The sequence below is a fragment of the Ischnura elegans genome, chromosome 5, assembly GCF_921293095.1.
Source record: "Ischnura elegans chromosome 5, ioIscEleg1.1, whole genome shotgun sequence".
Lineage (NCBI taxonomy): Eukaryota > Metazoa > Arthropoda > Insecta > Odonata > Coenagrionidae > Ischnura > Ischnura elegans.
In genome coordinates this window covers 11291880-11314674 of record NC_060250.1, presented here as the reverse complement: position 1 = coordinate 11314674, position 22795 = coordinate 11291880, and the positions used below count along the sequence as shown (strand labels likewise).

The 22795-nt window shown below is 36.7% G+C and overlaps 1 non-coding gene across 1 annotated transcript; it reads left to right on the top strand.

Annotated features, from left to right (window-relative positions):
• The first annotated feature begins 4220 nt into the window (after positions 1-4220).
• On the top strand, positions 4221-4291 carry Trnag-gcc. The gene has a single exon. It is a non-coding gene; the product is annotated as a tRNA-Gly (tRNA).
• Positions 4292-22795: the final 18504 nt, after the last annotated feature.

Genomic DNA, 22795 nt, shown 5'->3' with positions numbered 1-22795 from the left:
AAATCTGCTTCTTGTTGACAATTCGGAGGTGTAAAACGTAAAAGTGGTCTAACTATTTTTTTGAAAAAATTATAAGTGCGAATTAGCGATTTGGTGTAGTTTCGTCATAAAGCCCACTGCAAAAATAATCAGATTGACCGCAACATTTTTCGGCACTGCCAAATCAACTTTGATAATTTCACCCAAAATTGTTAGGAAATTGTTATCAGGTGTGACCTTGGATTATTTCTGGCTCCTACGGCAGATATTGCCGTCATCAGTGACTTTTGTTAATAAATGCTGCCGTTCCGAATGATATTTTTAAATAATAGTTGGTTAAAATTCCTATGAATCGACCGAACCAAGCCGACTAAATCAGGCAATTGAAAATCTGCTTCTTGTTGACAGTTAAGAGGTGTAAAACTTATCATCAACATTTAAACTTGGTTGGTTATAATCTACACTCACCTCAACCACAATATTCTCACTCTTGATCAAAATTTCCTCCCTATGCAGAAGCGAGGATTCACGTGATCTGGAAGTCTTCCATTTTAACCTCGACCGCATGAATAGAAGCCGAATAATGTTATTTCTTATCTCTGCTTTGCGGTTAAATTCCAGTCACCTTCCCTCCACCCCAAGCCGGGTGTATTACTATGTTATACGTTTTCGTACATGTACAACTTTCTCTTCAGGCTATTCCGAAGGCTTACCCTTTTCAGTCGGGTTTTCAATTGGTGATTTTCCTTCCACACCCTTCTTCACATCTTCTGCACTCATGACCTTTATCCCATACGTTCTGGCATGGAACGCACGCCATTAAACGGATACTCTCGGGGAGATGAAATGAAAACATATTGGATCCATTTAGGAACTCCCAACTGTGTTGCCTTTCCACACAAAGATGAAAAGGTTCCATAGATTTACGAATTCATTTCACGTTTCTGGGTTAGCACCCGCATTTAATCGGTTCATTTTTTTCCCGCTCGTTATTTGAAAAGAAATAGTTTCTTTTCCATTCGTCGAAACAGAAAGTTGTATACATTATTTCCGCATATTTATTTGAGTATTTAAAGATTACAAAACTGTCAGAATCTCTTGCAAACGAAAAACGTTAAAGGCCAAGTCACTATTTATAGAAAAGTGGTGCATTAGTGATCTTTCTTGAAATCTAGGAATGCAGCATGAATCCCAATCTTTTGATAGAAGGAATGGAATTTAAATTGCATAAGAAGGTTGAAGGAAATTTAGAAGCCATTCTGCGTCTTTCTTTGGAAATAACGAAAGTATACAATGTTATCTCGGTTTGTTGCCAATAAAACAGACGAGGTAATGAACTTTAACGCTTTTCTCTAGGTAAATACGAGGGTGGTTTGATAGGGCCGTGACTTTTTTTTAATAAAATTTATGTTTTTCGGCAAAAGAGTGTTTTATTTCTCCACATAGGCTCTTTTTATCTCGATGTATGTGGTCCAACGTTTTTCCTATTTTTTAATTTCTTCTAAATTTTAGCATTTATCTTCAAAGGTCCTCAAAATAGGCGTCTGTTTCAGTGATTTGTCCTCTTGCTTTGACCCAAATCCCTTACCGAAACAGAAAATGGTCACAGAGGCTTGAATCTGGAGAATATTCTCGGTGGATTAGCAAATCATAGATTAATTTATGCGTTATTTCCATCGTGATTAAATGTGTGCGCACCTGTGCATTGCCCTGATGGAACAATTCTATTTTATCATTCAAATGCGGTCGTTTTTCCTTCCTCCTTCAAATCAATATGAAATCCTTCCAAAAGCTACAAAAACATTTGCTGGTGATCTTTTCACTCTTAACAAAATAATTTATGAGAATGACACCACGTGCATCCCAAACCCTGTAGCTATGACCGTTTTGAGCGGCAGATCCTCCTTCGCCTTCTTTGATGCCCGTCCAACCACAGAAACCATTAGTTTTAATTGTTCTTTGGTCCCTGCTATATTCCAATGGTTTATGTTTTGTCCACGATTACGAAACGGCGCAAAAAAAAACGTTCGGATTGCGACTGAACATCGCTAAACTCTCTTTTGAGGGTTTGGTACGGTTTTGCTTATGCTCAATATGGCCAATCACGGCATACATCGCGCGTGTAGCTTTTTCATGTCCAAATATTCCTTTAAAATGTGACGTAAGCGCTCATTTGAGATGCATAAAGCATTAGTATTCTCACGCACTTTCATCCTTGGATCTTCTAGCATCATCCCATTGATTTTATCGACGATTACTAGCGTCTCGACCTCTTTCTGGCGTCCTGAATGTTGGATATCACTTGTGCTGGTTAGATCGCAACGGAATTCAGTGAACCACTTCATCATTGAAATTGATGGCGGAGGGTTTCCAAAGCATTTATCAAGTCTTTACTCCGTTTCGGCGATATTTTTTTTTTTACGAAAAAAATAATGTTAACTTATTTTACGAAATTCACTTTTTTGCATTATCGTTAAAATTCACATACTTGCCTGATTTAAATGACTGTCAAACGGAATAAAACTGATTGTTGACGAGTTGACTTTGTGGAAGTCCATGGATAATGACAATTGAAACTGCAGTAGTATTTTTCCACGTTAGTATCTTTTGTAGTATAGCATGAGTTTTACTCTCAAATACTATTATTTCCAGTTTTTGTGTATTCATAGAGAATGAGTACGATACAATGCAAAAATATGGTTTTGGATTGAGCTCAGAAGATAGTTATGAGGAAGTCGTACTTCGATTTTTTTCTGTTATTCCACAACCATTTGCACTTCAGCACCTGAGTCACCACCTCGAATAGTGGTTATCTTTACTCCTTTGTGACTATTTTATATCTAGAAAAATTTGGGTCTCATGGATGGCCTCTTTCTGATACTACATAATGTCTCGAGACATATTTTCTTGAGAGAGATCTTCTTGACTTTAGAAGGGCATACTAGTGTTAACCTCTAGAAGGTCGGCGATAAGTGGTCGAAACTAAATTAATCGAAACTCCGCTCTCATAGTCAGTTAAGTTTCGATCCCAGAAGTTGAGTGGAGGGGCATAAGAAGTAATATTTTCGACCCATTTCTTGACATATTGCTGGGAGGCTAAAAAATTGCGCTCAAAAATCATCTCATCTTCTTCGCATTGCGACTGAATACTGCGTTGCTCATCCAGTCGTGACGTCATTGTAATGTATTCACCGTTTTTTAACAACAGTAGTATGTCAACGGCTTGGTAGCCAAGGAGTGTTGCTTATTAGCGCATGGATAAACAGCGCCTAGATATTTTCCTCGAATAAATCTCACCGTTGATGGAAATGAAGAATGTTTAATAATTCTACATTATTTTAGATTCGGAGCTATTAGTGAAACCTAATTTGAATGCAACCGTACGTTTTGTGCGAAGGAAATAATGATATTTGTATTGTATAAACATATCTTAACCTCAGCTTTTAATGCAACTATGATAACTAATTTTATTTAATTACGCTTTTTAAAATTTTATTTTTGATTTTCAGCTCTGGGACCAGAAATATTTTCAATTCACCATTCCTTAAGCAATAGCCATTTATATTCCTTCAAATACAATTTTGTGATGGAATTTATGCGAAAAAATTACAATTTACAATCACAAGGTATGTTGTGCAAAAAATCAATACCACAGTTGATTGATTGCGTTCCCATCGTCTATTACGACATAATCAAATACGTATTTACGCGCAGTTTACTAAGAAACGTATCCACGAATGACGACGGCAGTGCACCAATGATTCCCACTCCGAAATGTTAACGTGAACTGCGTACGTGACTCTTTAATGCCAGAGTCTACCCGTTGGTTGCCATAATTTGAATTATGATTCGCTTATGGTTACGTAAACAACCAATCACAATAATCAACGCAAAACGATAAAAAACTCCGGTTCACTCTCGCATTAGTGGTACCATACCCATGCATGCAATTTGCGTTCACTTTTCTCCTGTTTTTGTTCCAAATATGAATGCTCCATGCATCTAGAGGCGGTAGGACGAACCTCTTCTTCATTCAACCATACTTCGTACTCGGTGCCTGGGCCGAAAGTAAACCGTTCAAAGGAGAAGCACGTGGTCCCTCCGGTGCGGAACATTGCCTGTGTTTCGTTTCGTCCGAGAGATTTAGTTCAGATTTAGGATATGGAACCGTGAGTAGCAATGGATAAAGGAAATGAACTCAGATTAATTAAATTTTGACACTGCGCTTGCGTACTCATGAAGCATCGGTGGTTCAGTGGTAGAATGCTCGCCTGCCACGCGGGCGGCCCGGGTTCGATTCCCGGCCGATGCATACCTTTTGATTAGGGCACAGCTTAAGTTCTCAGTTTACTCCTTTTAGCATGAACTCTACTGTATTAATACTGGTTAATGTTTTAAGGTTTCATCATTATTTTTTATATAATTGTTTTTTTAAGTGAACTTGTAGCTACCCCTCCATTTTTTTCATTGCTACTAGAGTCATAAGGGTCTAGTTTTCTCTTCTCCTTCATGAACTGGCACTTTACCACTTTGAGAGTTTTCCTTAATTAACTTTAGTTCCCGAGACGAGACGGTTTTCATTTGCTTCACTCGTGGTTGATCTCCTTAACATCTTCTTTTAGCAGATACATATCAATGATTTTGTGGTGCTTTTCAGATCTTAAGAATGGCCAAAAACGACACCTATGGTCAAAATGCAAATTTATTCTAACGGTATCTAAGTGACTGAAAAGATTTTAAATAATATTACTTTTTCAATCAATGAAAGATACCGGTTGCTATGAATGAATCAATAGAAATATTTAAAAATAGCGAAACACGGAAATCATTATTGTAAACCTTCTCTCGTCATTGCATTATATTCCATACAGGAGGAATCCGTTTGCTCTAGTTTAATATTTCAGAATGCTCGTGATAATTGGATAATTACTTCATCACATCCCTCACCGTCGAAGCCGCAATTATTTAATTGCAAATATCCCACCTCTATTGACTGCCATGTATCGATAATATTATCGTAAGAATTGACTAGTATGGCCATTTCATTATTTTGGATGGATTACCCAATTTCCTCGCATATTATTACCACATTATCCAAATGTATTGGATTTTACGCTAATAAATTTAAATTCTTTCGAATGTAACAATAACGACCCTCGATGTTCAAATCATAATTGAAAATTCTATTTTAGTATTTATTGCAACGGTACCTCTAATTTCTGTTATCTCATTAATGCTTTAGCATATTAATTACTTTAGCTAACTTGTGGTCTCCTGATCGATATTGTGCTAAAAATTGTCAATTAATAGGTTACCCAGTGTTATGCTATTATCTACCTGTTTCATGTTCCTCAGAAATATTCCATTACTTCCACATTATAACGTTTCGGAATAAATTATCAGTTAATTTTTGATGCATTACTTGCAAAACCCAGCGAATACTCTTATTTGCACCTTATATGGAATTTCAGTGTAAATAAAGTCAACCTTGATCATTTCTAATAATCATATTATTCGCAAGGCACTGTATCTTTATTTAAACTTATTCACTCTTTTTCCTGTATTATCACTGCTTATATGAGTTTACTTACATTGCGTAAGCCGATTTATAAAAGTGAAGTCAACCTAATTTAATCAATCTTTTAAAGTATTACCATAATAGCTGTCATTCCCAGTTTCAAAGAATTTATAGTGGTAAAATATTGTATTTATTTGACAACGGCTGTGGCTCGTCTTACACCACCATTTGTTTCTTTAGCGGTGATAAAAGAAACGTCTTCACTGGTTTTCTTCGGATGCAATGCACCACCAGGAGAGGTTGTCTTTTGAAGTTCCGGCGATAGCTATTGCCAATTATCTCTTCTTCACCGCAGTTCATCCGGGCCGTTGTAATGGCCTAAAAGAGGCGAAACAGATATTTTGGTCTTACCGGAATGCTAGCTGAATTATGAACAAATTTTTGCTTTTGTATGGGAACATTCTAAGAGAGACAGATGCTCGCTTCGTATCGCGGTGTTTTTTTTTTTGTTTTCGTTTGGTGATTATCTAATTCCTCGCTTAGGTTAATTGAGATCAAAGCGGTGTCTAGTTTCTGGCTTCAATTCAATTATTTTCTTCTTGAATGTTGGTTTCCATATTAACGTAATTATCCATTGTAATGAAATTTAAAGCACGTTTTGCTTGCGTTTATGAGACAGCAGTTTTTTTTGGGCAAATTTACTCATTCAATTCTATTCTATGGCTTTTATTTTTGTCGTTGATAAATAAGTCGTCACCTTTAGCGTATGAACGCCTAGAAATTCCCTTCATTTTTGATTTTTGATTGGATATTTTAGTTCTATAATTTTCAAACGGCATTAAAATCACTGCTTAAATAATATTTCTCATCGTTGCATATGCGAGCTGCTTAGTGCAGTTAATTATTTTTTCTTTGACGATTTGACCTGGTGACCCTTACGACTGCATGAACTCATTCTCCCTCTAGTCCATATTTCGCTGAATAATATTCGTGATTTTATGCATGCATTTTAGATGTTGCTTGACGTCATAAGTACTTCATAGGCATATCATCCACCTATCGCTGCCTCTCTGAGCAATATTCCCTGCCTGCCCAACATGTCGGGAGCCTTATCGTCATTGCTCTTATCCGTCATTCGTTTCACGTTCTTCAGCTCTTCCTTCTACACCTTCTCTGACGCCTGAGCAGTGTTCATAGTATTCCCATCATGTTCACGTTTCCAAACATTCAGAGGGTGATTTTCGTTACATTTTTTCAACGAACGTGTTAATCGACAGCGAAAGTTCCTGCCAATAATTACGGTGCCTATTGGTATGATTTTTTCAAAACGGTGGACATCTTCTTGGTCGAATTTCGCCTCGAAGGTTTGAAGTTTCGCATGGATTCACTGAAATCATTATTAATTATGATGAACGTCACGCCCTCTCATTTTCTCGCTTGGGAAATATCTGTACGTAGCAGGAAGTCTTCCACACACTCAAACCTGTTCTCGATTTTTGCAGTGAATGACCGATGGCAACTTTTTTTTACTATGATGCATTAGTAATGACTGAAATTGTAGGAGTTAGTACTACAGATGGGAGTTTGACTTTGGGATTTATAAATCGACAAGTTTCAGCGATTTTAATTTCGCTTAGCACTCCCATATCGCCGAAAATGGCTCTTAAAAATCATAGTTTAATCTGCAGTTAGAGTGCAAGTTCTGCAAAGGTGATGTTGGTGACTACTGTGCTTTATTTAAAGTTATGCTCATCTGCCGGAGAGTCGTTACCCGTTCGACTATGATTAAAATTTCCACAACTTACTGGCCTGTAGATTTAATGACAGCACTCTATCGCACGTAGCGATCGAGACGTCGCTAAATAACAAGGGCCTTTCATATTAGTCTGCCGGTATATGCACATGCAATCTGTTTTCAAGGTAGGACAAAAAACACCTGTACATTGCTACAAACCTTATAGGGCTTCTTCCTTCCTCCCCCTTCCCCCCACTTAGCCTCATTGCCACCCGAACTTCTCTCCGCTCTTCCCTCCTCACTGTAATACTTTTATGTATCGATTCTCCCGCTATTGGATATAAAAGGCTCGATATTGTCATTGATCTTGCTGTTTGTCTGGAGAATGACGCTACATCCGCCGAAGCTAGTCTAAAAGACAGCACCTTTTTGGAACTGTACTGGTTTTTTTTTCTTCTATGAATATCTCTTTGTTCCTACAAATCACGCCAAATGAGTTGATTCCATATGTAATATGTGTTTCAGTAGGCTGGTTATTATTTTTAAAGCTTTCGAATTTCTTTTGGGAATCCCCATAAATTTGTTCCATTTGGTGAGAAAATAAATAGTGTAAATTATTTTAGTGATCGGATACCGGGAAAACGTGCCGCATCGTAATTAAAGTTTAGAAGTTATGGGCGTTTTTCGGACATAACTAATGATGATGTCACTCTTGGATAATTCTATCACTTTTCTGTTTCTTTACAACGACTCGCTAAATATTTGTAGTGTATCACCTAAAATTTCTTTCATTTCTGCCATTTGGTTCCCGGGATATCGCACCAAGAATGAGCGCGCGCCATCCCAGGGCAGACGCTTTTGGTGACACGCGGGTTGCCTATACGCTCATTATTTGTTCATCATTCGAAAACTTAAAAAATTAACGAACACCCTAGTGTTTCTGTGCAATGAAAACGAAACCCTTGGGTCGGGTTCGCTGGATACACTCCTGAGGCGAGGACTATAAGCGATTAGCTTTTTTCCTCGCCCGCAGAAGGGGAAGGACAGAAAGGAACAAGGAAAGGAGGCGCCGCCGCGATAGGAGCCCGACGACGCCTCCAAGGAAAGGACGGGGAAGGAAGGACGGGACGAGGAATCCTGCACCGTCACAAAGGCGGGCAGGTCCTACTACTAACGAAACCAAGCAATACGCAATTAATATGCTACCAATTTTAGTAGATTTTCCTATAAGGAAGAAAAATCTATCGATCAAATCGGTAGATGTGTTTCTGTGCAATATGATATTACAATTTGCTATCATTAGTGTGTCCTCTAATGTGGCGTTTGGGCCCATAATACGTTTCTAGGTTTTCTTATCTCTGCCACTGAAAATATTTTATTCCAGTGCCATGACTTTCCATTCTTTCCGATTGTTTGAAGAGAGCCGTGGTTCGCCCACCGCCACATTAGCAAAGGGAAGCCGTGGCGAGGCACCGTTTCCCACTTCACCCGTTTCTTTTTCTACCTTTCAAGCCCTTTTGAGATCCTTCGTACCTCACTTCAATTACCTTTCATAATCTTTTTCCATCTTTTATACACCATTTCGCCCTATTTAATTCAGTTTCAACCGTCTAGTCAAGAGCAAAGCGCGGAAATCGGTATGCGCATATGTATATCCTTATTGGGCATTGTCTTTGCATATTGTGGCATCCCTCCCCTGGCTCGCCCGGATACCAAAATAGAACCGGGGGGAGATGTCGCACAAAAACAAAAGAAAATATATAAATCCGCGTGAATCCCTCCCGCATGGGACCTACGGGACAAAACTATGCCACTCTCTTCGTGCAATTCACATAAATTAAAAATATTCCCCTTCTTTGGAAATAATTGCGTGTGGGGGGTTCCCGATTCAACCTGATGGGTGACGTTCGGGCACTTATGTACTCTTCCACAACGCATTCACGGAAAGAAAAACGAACGGGACGAAAGGAAAGGCGAGGGATATTTTTCCTTAAGATAACCCGTGAAGGAATAAAAACAAAACACTTACTCAACACTTTCAGCGAAACAAAATATAATTCAAACAAATAAGGTCGCATATGACAAAAACAAAAGAAACCCTCTGATACACTAATGAAGTATGAATTGGTGAGAGCAATTTATGAAACATCAATGATAAAAAAAAACACTACAATATAACTTGATTTTCAAGATGAAAATCAGACTAGCAAATGACAACAACAAAATAAAGTTCGGTTGTGAACACGTAAATAATGATACACTTTCAATTATTTCTTGACTGGGGAGGTAAATGAAAGTCCATCCCAACGAATTTTAATTTTACTCTGGTGGTTAATTTCACTTTTACTGAGTAACGGGTGCGTTTCGTGACTGTCTGTCTTGACACTTCGCAGGAGCCAAGAGGGGGCTTTGGTGGGGGGGGGGGATAGTTGCGATTAATTACTTTATCGTTGTCCGAGGTTAGACCAGGTTGGATCCAACAAACTCTCGTTCCATTTACTGCACTCCTTTCTCCTTTGTTGGAGGAAGCTGCATCCGGAACGGAGATAATGCGTCCTCTTCAGCTGGTCCTTGCTCTTTCGGACAGGGGGGGTCTCTTCTTTCAGACCAATCAGTCTCGTGATCTGTTTGGGCCCCTCGTCTTCTCTGCCGTGTGTCGCACCCAAAATTCGGGCATGGGCTCCGCCCGACAGTCACTACAAAAGTATCTTGCTTCTTCTTCGCGCACCACCTTTTTATTATCCCTCAACTTGGGGTGGGGGTAACGCACAATGAAAAGGGAGGAGTAACACGCCATTCACGGGAAAAACCCGAGTTCCCCTCCTCCCACACACACACACACAACCTCACATAATCGGCGTAACCACATTCATCCCACTTACTCATTCACGCTTTCCTCCACGGGCCGAGGACTGTGGGGGGGGGGGGGGTTTGGGAAAGTTCTTAGGAATGAAGCGGGTAAAATGGTAGGGAATAAATGCGCCGAGTAAAATGCACTTCGTAATGGGGCTTGAACCATTACAATATTTAGCAGTGAAGTCCGAAGGAAATATTTCCTCGGATTCTATTTGTACTGGTCGCTTATAGAGAAATCCCCTAAATATTTATACGGCACATTTTCTGTGGAACCTTCTATTCGGGGAGTGTGCACTCGATCTGATCCTGAGTACCTTCATTGTTCTAGACATCGCACAACGGCGTTCCGAAATTCTTTCTCGGTCACTGCGTGTCATCTGGAACAACCTGCCCATAAACATTAAATATTCTTCTTCTTTTACTAGTTTAACATGATAGATTGTATTATGTTACTTTCTGGCTTCTAAATATTGTTATTAATTTGTTTGAATTAGCTATGTTAGCCGATTATATTATTGTATTTTAGTGCAGTTCTTCTATTCTTAACTTTGAAAAAGTATGCAGATGAATTTAGTTCAATGATTTCCTAAGTATTATGCATTCAGCCATTTAAATTGTGCATATTATATTAATTTATAGTTAATTTTTTCACTACATTAGTTCCAAATGGTTAATTTTCCTATTTATGCTGCTCAAAAAATGTATAATATATGTTTTTTTGGTCATTAAGAGTGTAAACTCCGGGCAATTTATAAATTTCATTCATTCATTGAGGATGCGGTTGCATGACACGGTTATAGCAGTCATCTTTGTCACGCTGATAGTTAATATCGTAGTACGTGAGGTAATATTCAAATATGTTTAATAATGGGTCTGTTTTGGACTGATAATAATTAATGAATTTATTTATATATTTCATATCTTTTAATCATAATCTATGCGTAAATTTCCTATGCAACGTATTTGCGTAAGTATGATGCATGATATTGATGAATCCAGGTAAGGTCAATGAGAATTTCTAAATTTGCAGTCCAATTTAGAGTAACCACTCCAATTTGGCGTCATATCCACGACAAATATTGACGATTTTTCACGTGAATTTTCATCAATTTCAAATGGTGGGAATTTTCTTGAAATACAATAAATATACTAATTCGGGATACTCGGCATATAATTGCCTGTTTTCATTCCATTGATTTGATATGGGTTACGATAGCAGGAGGAAGTTAATTAATGATATTATTTTGTGGGATTTAATGAAAAATATTCCACTTTTGAAGTATTTCTTTTCAAGCGTTTGCATTTCTCACAGGAATATGAGATTTAATTGCTACCGTTCGGCTCTTCCAAACAAAATGCATTGAAAATAATAATGATAATACCGGATAGATGTAACATATCTTTACCATGAGTTGGTAGGTAACTAACGACTCATTCCCTTCATCCGCTTCATCGCTCACTCCTCGTCTTTGTTTCTAAGACTATCATTACCCATTCGCCTTGTGAAATAGTAGTTAACAACATTGCAATACTTTCATGCCACGCATGCATGTATTACACAAAAGACTTTGAGACCTTCGTTTTGTAGTAAAATGAACACGGATAGTCAAATTTTGTTGAAACCTGCTACCACAAGATTACACTTAATCAATTTTCTCCTCAAGTTACCCGATTTCCGGTACAGTATTTATGATTACTAATAAGGATATTGAAAAGCTGTAAATTAAAATTAATTAAAAGTAATCACTCTATTATGGAACCAAATGGTGGTAATAAATAACATTTTGCTTGTTTTATACACTTTTTGCTACAATGATTATGGAAAAAATGAATGGTTGAGTTATTTTCTTAAATTGACTTGTTTGAAATTATCTTAGAAACATACATATTAAATTTTGAAATTTCGGTTTTGGGCAAAAACGCCAAAACAATGATTCCGTGTCGATACGATATATTTTTTTACTTCTAATGGTTCCCCATATAACATCTTTTTATTCATTTCATTGCTTCCTCATTGTCTTCGTATCTGCTAAACCCCATCCCTCTCATAAAATTTATCTTGGTATAATATTTTGATCATATTAAGGGTGGTGAGAATATGTTATTTTAAGTCTTATATATAGTAATTATTAAATTATGAGATCAAGGGATGGAAAAAAATTCGATAATTTTTATGCGTTTTTTTATAACGCTTCTAGAAATAAGGGTTTTTTTATATGCATTTTATATTGGTATTTCGTACACTTAAGGAAAGTATCTTCTTGTTATATCTAATCTGTTTTGAAGTATTTGAAAATATTTCTGAAATATTCATACCAAGTTAAATAAATAACTTTTTTTTACCAATTTTGATTTTACCAACGACCAGTTTTGCCGCTGTGCAACCTCATCAGGATGGAATCGATGCTAGGTGTTAGGGTCGAGATAGCGATGTTACACAGCGACGTAACTGGTTCTTATTAAAAACACGTGAAAGTTTTTTTATATAAAATGAAGCAATTTCACCAAGTCACGCCTCAAACCACCAATTCATTTCAAGTGTTAAAATTTCACTCTTTTACACAAAACTTATTGAAGATAATACAATCCAAAGAACCAAAGTGATGATGCTATGAGATTCTTTCAAATTGAAAAAAGTAGGGATGGTGGGATCGGATACTTCGTATCCAGATATCCGCGGATATTGCCATTCATCGGATACATCGGATCCAAAGTCACGGAAGACATCGGATCTGGATCCGAAATTTTAAATAATAGCTTCAGTGAATGCAACGTCCCATATAGATGGAAAGAGTTCCGATTCTATCTTCGAATGCGCCGTCGCATGCGATTCTTGTCCTACTCATGAACACAATTTGTTTGAAAGCTCTCGCAGAGGTTACGTAGGAGAATTTCAGCCGTGGTAAATAAAAAAGTCAAAATACGACTGGCACATAGGGCGAAGATTGAACAATCATAGGGGGAATCTCAGCATCAGGAATTTGAAAATATATTTGGATCCGAAAATATCAGGTCTGAAAGATCCGGCTCCGAAAATCAAGGATCCGATCCGAATCCGGATCCGAAAAAATCCTGGATCCGTCCATCCCTAGAAAAAAGCGCTCTCAAATTTCCGCGGTTATAAAATAGAATCCCGACCTAGGTTTCAATGTTACCGCATCATCTTCAAGGTACAATTTTACGCCGGGAATGAATGTGAAAATCGTGGAAAATCGCAAGCGCTTATTTTAACACTGGAGATAACACTGATGATTCCGTATCGAAGCGGCATATCTTCTTACTACGACTTGGTACTTCTTCTCACAACCAATCCTCATCCCCTTCAATATCCGTCTCGTCGTCTTCGTTTCTACCACCACCTCCCTCCAATCCGTCTCGTCGACGTCTCTCGGCTCAAAAATCTTTTTTTTCGTTCTCGAGTGGATGAATAATAAAGCATTTAGCCCGTCACTCTGTCCACACCATCCATCCTGCTTTCATTTCGCGCAAGAAAGCGAAAGGGATTCCCGATTCGAGTGGTTGAGAAGGCAAGTGGAGACGAGCGGTAGGAGGGGATTCCCTTCGTTTCATTCCAACTTTTTTCCTCCCTCCCGTTTTACAATGCGCTAAAGGTAAAAGAAGTCCGCCCCCCCCCCCCCCACCAACTCCCAAGGAGAAGGAGAACATTTCAAGAGGCGAGGCCTTCCTTCCTCCGCGAATGCTGGAATTTTATTGGCTGGTGCCTTTTCCCGGGAGACGAGGAGGAAAGCGGATCGTTTGCATAACTCAATTCTGCTGTCGAGCCGACGACATGAGGGTTCTTATGTCAAAAAACTTGCTTCTTGCGTCTGATTTCATTCGAGTGTGCGTTATTGTCTCGATGCGAAAAAATTCACCCTTTCCATTTTGTATTCAGAGTGCGATTTCAATTAAGTGAATTCGGATCCCTGAAATAATGCCGTGCAGTTATTTTATTGTATTCGAAATCGATGCGATTTTTTGTTAGAATTGACATTCTCAACTCCAGTCTTACGATCGAACGAAGAGCGTTCCGCAGTGTTTTTGGAAATTAGGCTAGGAGCTGAAAGAGATCGGAGGTGCTAAGTTTATGTTTCTTGAGGATATGAAAACAGATATATTTAAGAGTGATTCCTTGAGCATCATAGAACCATCATAAAATATTGTCAATATATTTATAGTCCCACATAAGCGATAAAATAAGAGAGATATATTTTTCGAACGGATACTTATAGGAATGATTATTGCCCCCAAACAATAATTTAATGAATGCAATAATTAATAAGAATTAAATGAATGCTATGAGGGGTTGCGAAGTCAAATATATCTCTTTTATTTAATTATTTGATAAACGGCTGATGTACTAATACGTGACGGCCTCACTCTTGCTGAGGTAGCTCGCTCTCCGTCGGTTTAGTAAGTTTAAAGTTTCTGTTCATTACATTCTCATGCTGTCAACAAGATTCCAATGATGAATCCTAGACTCAAGCTCATCGTTTGTAACTTGTCTTACGTCTACTTCTTCTGGCAACCTTGGTGGCCATTTGCATTTCCTTATGGAATGTAATCGTACTTCCTATTTTCTCTCGTTAGGAATATTTACTTGCAGTCTCAGCCACACATACACCCAAGTTTGTGGACTTTGCGTATTAAGCAATTGATGTCAGATATTTCGAATTTTTCTTTATTACAGCCCCTCAATTTTTTAACTTTTTTGTGCCTTGACAGGTCACAGCTTTAGAGAGATCGTAGACGACTCTTTTTAGGAATAATCAGTGAAACAAATGAGTAATCTTTTTTGAAAAATGAGAGCATTTGGGGTTATTGTACTGCATTTTGCTTGAATCACTTGCAGTAATATGATCACTGATCAAACTTACCACTCCGTATTAAAAAAATAATTTCTCGTTTTCTCAGGATCTTGAATAACTGAAGTTTTACTATATCCCTTGCTGTTTCTACTTTTTACCAACAAGGGAAGCCTTTCATTGAATTGCACACTGCATTTTTGTATGTACGAGCCGTACGTAGTAGATATGCTGAGTTAGCTAGTCAATCTAGCTGGCAATTATTAAGAAAAATAAAGTAATCACATCGATTTAAAACCTCTCCCAATATGATCCTATCTTTCTATATAGGATATTTTTAAGATTTTTAGCCGTATTAAGTGTCAAAAACAGTTGATTTATTTCTCGTAGATTTTGTTTAGGTTATAAATATGCGCCACAAACGCATACCTACTATAAGCTCTGGACTATCATTCTATTTTTTTATTTTCTTACCTTTGAGTACTAATATAATTTCAGATAATAATTCATGTTATCGCTCAGTGATTAAATCGTGGTACAACAATTGGAAGGGAAGCTATGGTTTCCAATTGTTTTTTTTTTTTATCGGGCACTCGACGCATGATTTGCAGTTACAAGTGCGACTGGTTGTTTATATTTGGTTTATCGTGTCACGAATATATAATCCCTCTTCTTCTATGCAATTTCGAAATATAATAATGGATAATCTATGTGAATATCTATTTCATCAATTCAAAATCACTAAAGAAAATTAATTATTATCGCTGTCAATAGCGGTTAATTCATTGTTTAATAAATGTGATGGATTTGAAATGTGTTTTTACTTCGCATTTCCCTCTTTTTTTACATTCTGAACGAAGGTGAAGCTGCGTACTCATCTGTAATGGCTTTGGTTTTATTTCAACCCTTAGCTGTAGTTGAAATAATTCCAAAGCATCACCGCTGATAGCGATTACATGATTTGTCACTGGTTTATAAACTCGCTTTATTGGCTAGAGGCAGCAGAAACTGCTTATATATCTGTTTTGGCACTATTTTTATCAAAACTTTGGTTAAATACATGAAATCGACGAAAAACTCAATAATATAGTTAACTTGATATTCATTTTTTCCATTATTATTTTTTCCAGGTTTTTTTTTCAACTTCAATACGCATTGCATATGATGACTGATTACCTATGTAAGTTATACTTTTTTACTTAGTGTTAAGTACAGTTACGTGATGGTACAATGGATGGATGAAGTTAGGTTTCTCAGGCTTCAGCTTCTTTCATAATCCAATTATATCATGCAGCTGCAGTTGGCTGATTATATTTTAAAATGCAGTTTTTTGAACGCTTACGGCTCTAAGGAGGTGTCATGAAATAAAATCAAAATTAGTTAAAATTTAATCATTCATTTGTAAATGAAGATTTCATTATTATCAAAGATATATATTAATAAATTTCACTAAAAAATTTCATAAAACAGATCAGAAGAGTGGCAGCTCATTGAGTATTTATTTTGAATTCCAAGGGAAACAAGGTAGTTAAGGATAATTTATCATAGCTAAATAGTGTCAGATACGTCGAGAAAGCTCTTTAACAATCACAAAAATATTCATTTTATCATCACGTTTGGTCTTTAGCAGTGAATACCCAAAAAATTGAAATTACAATGCTAAAGCTCCATTGAATTTGATATGCTTTTTACGAAATGGTTGTGCAGACAATATTCGCGATTTGAATATTAAATATTATATTAAATATCATAGAGAATATTCATACAGTGGTTGTGCAGGTAATATTCATGTGTGTCAGCTTCTTCCCGTTTTCTGTGCAAGTAATAGTCAATTGTTAACAAACGCAAGAGTTCAACATATTTGCGAAACATTTTCGAGCTAAAAATGCCTCAATGAAGATAAACTTGATTTTTTAGCCGGTGAAACCAAAGTTTTCTAATGAGAAGAATTCATAGATTTGCATCTCTCTTGCTTGTTAAGAAAACATATTATCTACTTGAAATATACTCGCTACTCCTTCTCATAAATACACAATTAGTAATAGTAATTGTGTTGATCATGTATAGGGTACTTCGACACAAGGCGTAATTTCACCCTTCTATTTACTCCATTCGTTTCTTTTAACCCTAATACGGGCAAGGTCTTGGACTCATCGCATCACATTTTTGAGAATTTTATTATGTTATCGAAATGTCAGCATGTTGTAAATTTTTTACTTCTTCTAATTGTATATTTCCTATAAATTAGAGTAATTCAAACTTCTTTCGGAATTAAAGTGAGTTAGAAATAATTTTTATCCCTGAATTCCCACAAATCCGGGCAAGGTGAGTCTGTTTGCACGAACTGTAAAAAGTAATGCGCATTTTACAAACATTTGGTTTGAATTGTCAAAATAATGTAAAATTATCACTATGTACATGTAACGATAAATATTTGGTGTTTTATGTAGTGAAAACAAAAAGAATTAGTCGAAAGGGTCCACTGTACTCGCTGTTTGACTATGTATGAAATTTATAAGTAATGTAAAACTTTTGTTAAACAAAAAATAATCAATTTTATGTTAAATGATTCTATAGTGCACAATATGTACAAATTGACGTGAAAAGTAATATTCTTCAATGTTTAATAGTTTTAATTAAAATTATAAGTTAAAAGAGTCCATTGGACTCACCTTGCCCGATTACGTCAGAAAAATATGTTGCCCGTATTAGGGTAAATCAATCTAAACTTATATATTCATCGATGGGATAGTGTTCTTCTGGCGTCTAAAATATGATTTGAATGACTTATCAACATACTCGTCTGTCAATTTGATTTTTTCAAGAGGTAATTTACTAGGTTGCATGCTTCCTCGTTTTTTCTTTAAAAATTTGACAGATATCCGTTAATTTTTTGCAAAAACGAATACCTTTCGGATTTGGTTATTGATAGATGAATTACAGTCGTCACTACTTACACTGAGGTTTATTCTGAGCGCGAATGGTATAGACTTTTGCTATCACTTCCCACTACTAATTGTTTAAAAGAAAACATCTTTTTTATTTTCCCTGCCTTGTCAGCCACAACTTGTTCTCTCAGTGAGGAAACGATCTCTAAGCGAGAGCGTGAAATGGAGGGAGAGGAGGAAGGAGGAGAGCGAGGCAGGAAATCCAGTGAAAGTGACGGCGGACACGCTGCTGCTCTGCCATGTGTGTGTTGTGTGTGGGGGGAAGGAGGAGGAAAAAGCGATGCGAATGCGGATTCTTTGATAAAAGCACGCTCTCTTTTTCGGGCGCTGTGGGGGAGAAGGGCAGGGAAAAGAAGGAGCGGGGATGAATGCTGGGAAGACGGTGGGGACATTGAGTAAAGGAGAAGAGAGAAAAAAAGTAGGGCTGGCTAGAGAGAGATAGAGTCGGAGGAAACCCGTGGAAAAACAAAATTGAAGAGAGGAAATTGTGGTGAAGAGGAAGGAGTGTGTGAGTGTGTGTGTGACTATGGGTTGGAGGAGTTGGGATGAGGTGGAAAGCAATAAGAAAAGAGAGAGATGAGTTCCCTTGGAAGTCGATCTGTCCGAGTGAGTGTCTGAGGTCGAAGGAAGCAGGGAAAAAAACATTTACGTCTTTTAAGGCCTTTCGAAGTTGAGTCAGAGGAAAGAAATTGCGAATGGTTGGTATATATTGGTGTGATTCTCCCGAAAATACGAACTGCCAATGGTTAAGAGGACCTGTCACTCTTGCTTATCCGTCTATTTTTTGTGGCGTAAAACTTGTATAATACTTACACTGTCATCTTGAATGTTTAAAATTATGGATGTAAGGCAAAACAATAGTTATCAAACTAATTTATTCTTTCAAAAATTTGTTGATCTGCATGATCGGATCCCTGAAATAATGCCGTGCAGTTATTTTATTGTATTCGCAATCGATGCGATTTTTTTGTTAGAAATCTCTGCATGAAAAAGGCACCAGACGCTGAGTAGATAACTACAGACCAATTTATTACTGACCATTACTGTCTAAAGTTATGAAAATTCTCTTCAAAGCGTGATTAACGATATACCTACGTAAAATAAACTTCATGAGAGTGAATCAATTTTTCTTCCTTCGTTATAGCATGAGAAAGACATGATATTTAATTTTGGCGATGGATTTATCGTTTGGATATCTTTCTGTTTTCTTATTCCTGATTTAATATTCCTTCATTGACTTTTATTCTGTCTGACATATGAAAAACTTGAATAAGTATTACTTCTTGATTTTGATTGCAGATATTATTAAAGTACATGGACCATCTCTTTAGGCCCTAACCGAAGGGTATAAAATAATGATGCGACATAAGCATAAAATGATTGCAAGTGTCACGGGTAAATTATGAAGTTAATATAGGAGATGTGTTGATACAGGGACTTTAACTACCATTGGTGTTTGTTTAACTTGTACGGATAGTAAGTATATTCTAAATTGTACTTACATTGTATGGAGGAGGCAGGTATGTCAACTTTCGTCCATTCTTTTTGCCATGGAGAACTATCACCGTAACTAGCAAGTTTAAACTTTTAGTGAAAATGTTGTAATTAGACTTATCGTAAATCAGGATAAAAAGCTAACTTTATTGCAGCTTTAAGGGTACACGAATTTTTTCTTTTTTTGTAAAAAATCATTCATTACCGAAGTAGATACATTTTTTACTAATTTTAACATTTTAACTGCTATTAATATATTGTATTGCAATTGCTGTGAAGGTAGCGTTCTGATCACTGAGTAAATAAAAAATTTCTAGTCATTGCGTTAGAAGTATTGTAGGATATATTTCATTATTCACCGATTATCCAATCGACATATTTGGAGCATGAATCCGTAGATGGACGTAAAATGGACTGGATGCTCAATTTATTATTATTTTTATACTTGATTCTTCCGAAATATTGGTCATTTGGTTGCATTTGCAGAATTTGAAATTCGAAGCAAAGAGTAATTAAAAAGTTTCCATTTCATATGATATATGCCTTATTTGAGCTCTTAGTATGACTATAACGTGTTTTTTGCACTCAGCTGTTATTACTCTGCCAAAAATTATGGCCCTAGACTACACTACTATAGTGACATATCTTCCAACCCGTCATGAGGAAATAATTCGAAATACTGGTACGATTTTTTCAATACTTTTTATAGAATTGGTTGTTATTGATGTTTCGAAGGGATTTTTACTCCCCATAAATGAACTCAGGACCACACGAAACGTTTCAAGTGGAAGAAACCAAGGCCGTAGGAGTCAGAAAGTTATCGTACGAATGCTGTCGTCATTTCAAATTCTGCGGGTACAGCGCGGAGTGCGGTTTCAATCTGCGCGTATCAATTTGTCTCGCTGGCAACTGGACCAATTGCCCGCGTCAAGGGCATAATATATATTATTCAGCGGTCGTTGAGGTTCGCCTATTATATTCAATCTCCCTCTCTCGTGTTCCGGTGGAAATGAAAAGTAGAGTTCGGCGACCCACGCATAGAGCGTTGAACCAGGAATCGCTTTATTTTTTCCTTAAGCTGGTAAAACTCCGAATTTTCGCATAATTCTCTTCTTATTTTCGCGCATTATCAATTAGCCTCGGTTCTTCTCTTGATTCATACGAAGATAAACAACTTGGAAGAAAATCCTCTTCTTGTAAATTCTGTTTTCCTTTCAGGAGTTAATTCCTGAAGAGGCCACCCACTAAGAAACCTGTGTGATCACATTGGGATCAATGGAAAATACTCGTATTATACCCTGAGAACATTCATTGGTGTTCCTTTTAGTAAGAATAACGCCCGAAAACTATGACACCTCTTTTGCGCCTTCCACCATCCACCATCCTGTTAGCAATATTCATTTTCTAGTATATCATGTACGATGGGTTTAGCTTGTATCAACCGAAGTTTGAAAATTGGAGGGATGCGAATGATTGAATACGAATATTCTTAAAATTAGCTATGTTTGATTATATATTTTACCAAAATTTTACGTGCCACGGGCAGCATGTCTGTTTGATTACGGTATTTGCCAACGGATACAAACTAAGCTGATGGTATTTCATGAAATATTTAGATTATTCCCACGCGTTGCGCAAACCTCGATGTTTTTTTAAAAGAAATTCCTCAACATCAGTCGAATACTTAGGGAAATTAAAAACATAAATTAATACATTGAAAATATACATGGCTTTCATGGCAGTGATTGAATCCTTGTTCCATATTTTACTTTCCAAACACAATAAATATATATTTTTGCAAAGAATAAGTGAAAAAGTTTGCTAATGTATAATTTATTGCAAATAAATTTGATGCTCGGGATTTTAATTTCATTACAAATTTCATCTAACTGATGTGCCATTTAGACCTACGAGCATGTGAATTTAGTTAGATGAAGATGACAGATAATGAGAACGATATAAGATAAAGTATAAATTCATCGAATTACATTCTTCTCGGCTCCATTGGATGTGATCTGCGGAAACTTAAATTTTATTGACTGAGGAAGCAAACTTATAATTTTTCACCGAATTTTCATTCATGTAACCTCAATAATATTGACCTGTATTCTCTATGCAGTTAAATTAGTCTTATTTGTTTCAGTAATGTTCGTCTAACTAAAATTTTCTAAGCTTGGAATGCTAGGCTCTCTCTTATAGGAGTTGATGGAATTCCATCTTACTTTTTTTTCTCTTTATGGGAACCAAGACTTCGTTTACTGGAGTGTAAAGTTAATTCCAATAGTTCAAATAATTCTAGTGGGAAGGGTCAATTGCGGAAAGCAATTTACTCCTTTCTTGTAGCCTGAATTGGCAAACGAATGAGAGACAGCTTGGGTTAGGGTCGACCTGTGATATTGCGGCTCTGATGGAAAGGGAATTGGAGGAATGCGTGAACTGAGTTTTGTTTGCTTTTGCTAGGATAGAATTCCTCAGCGTTCTGCGGAAGCAAGTTGACTTATTAATGGCGACGAAACGTGACGGAGAAGCATTCGTGAAAGGATTGATTGAATGGCGATGAGATTGAAAGTTTGCAGAGGGAAGAGGAGGTTTAGAGCAAAATTAATTCGATATCACTCCTCCAGATTTCAAGTTCTTGTTGCCTTTGCTATCTCATCATCCGTTTTGGATTTCAAATATTGGATTATACCAGACTATCGAGTGATAAGCAACAATGCAACAACACACTCCTAGCTTGAAAATGTATGGTAATCAGCCGTATCTCAGAGCAGCGGATGAAATCTATATGAAGTGTTTCTCGTGATTAAATTGTACGGATGGATTGATGAAATGGAGTAGGATCGAGTGACAGGAGAGAAATCGATATTGTCCAAGCCATCATTATGAATTCAAGCGGAATTAATCCAAATGTACACCTGCGATTTCAATCGCGGTTTCCCAATGCATTTCAATGTCTTTGCCTTTAGTTCTTTTTTATCCAAGATTTTAACCCCATGATTATTTTTATCAACACCTCGAATGATTTTGTTTTCTCTCTGGTGAATAAATTGATCACTAGAGATTTTTCATGGTGCTGGTATTAATCAAATTAGGAATTTCTCGTGGATTCTTAAATTCATATATTTCACTATGCTCTCGTTTTCCATGCATTCAGTTATTTTGATCAACGAACAATTTAAAATGGCATTGCATATCTTATCCTTATGTAATTTTTACATTTATTTATGTTTAAAGTATATATGATATTTGTTTTCAGTTTTGGTACTTTAACCATTTTATTTAATTTGCTTAGAATGTGAAAACGCAAAATTCGTTTCAGTCAAATACATTTTATGCTTTTCACCATGGTATATTTTTAACATATTGTCTTCGATTTATTAGCCATCTAAAAGAAAGGAAGGCTTTACTTATGAGTACACTAGAACGTTAAAATTTTCAGCAATAACATTTATTTCCTCTT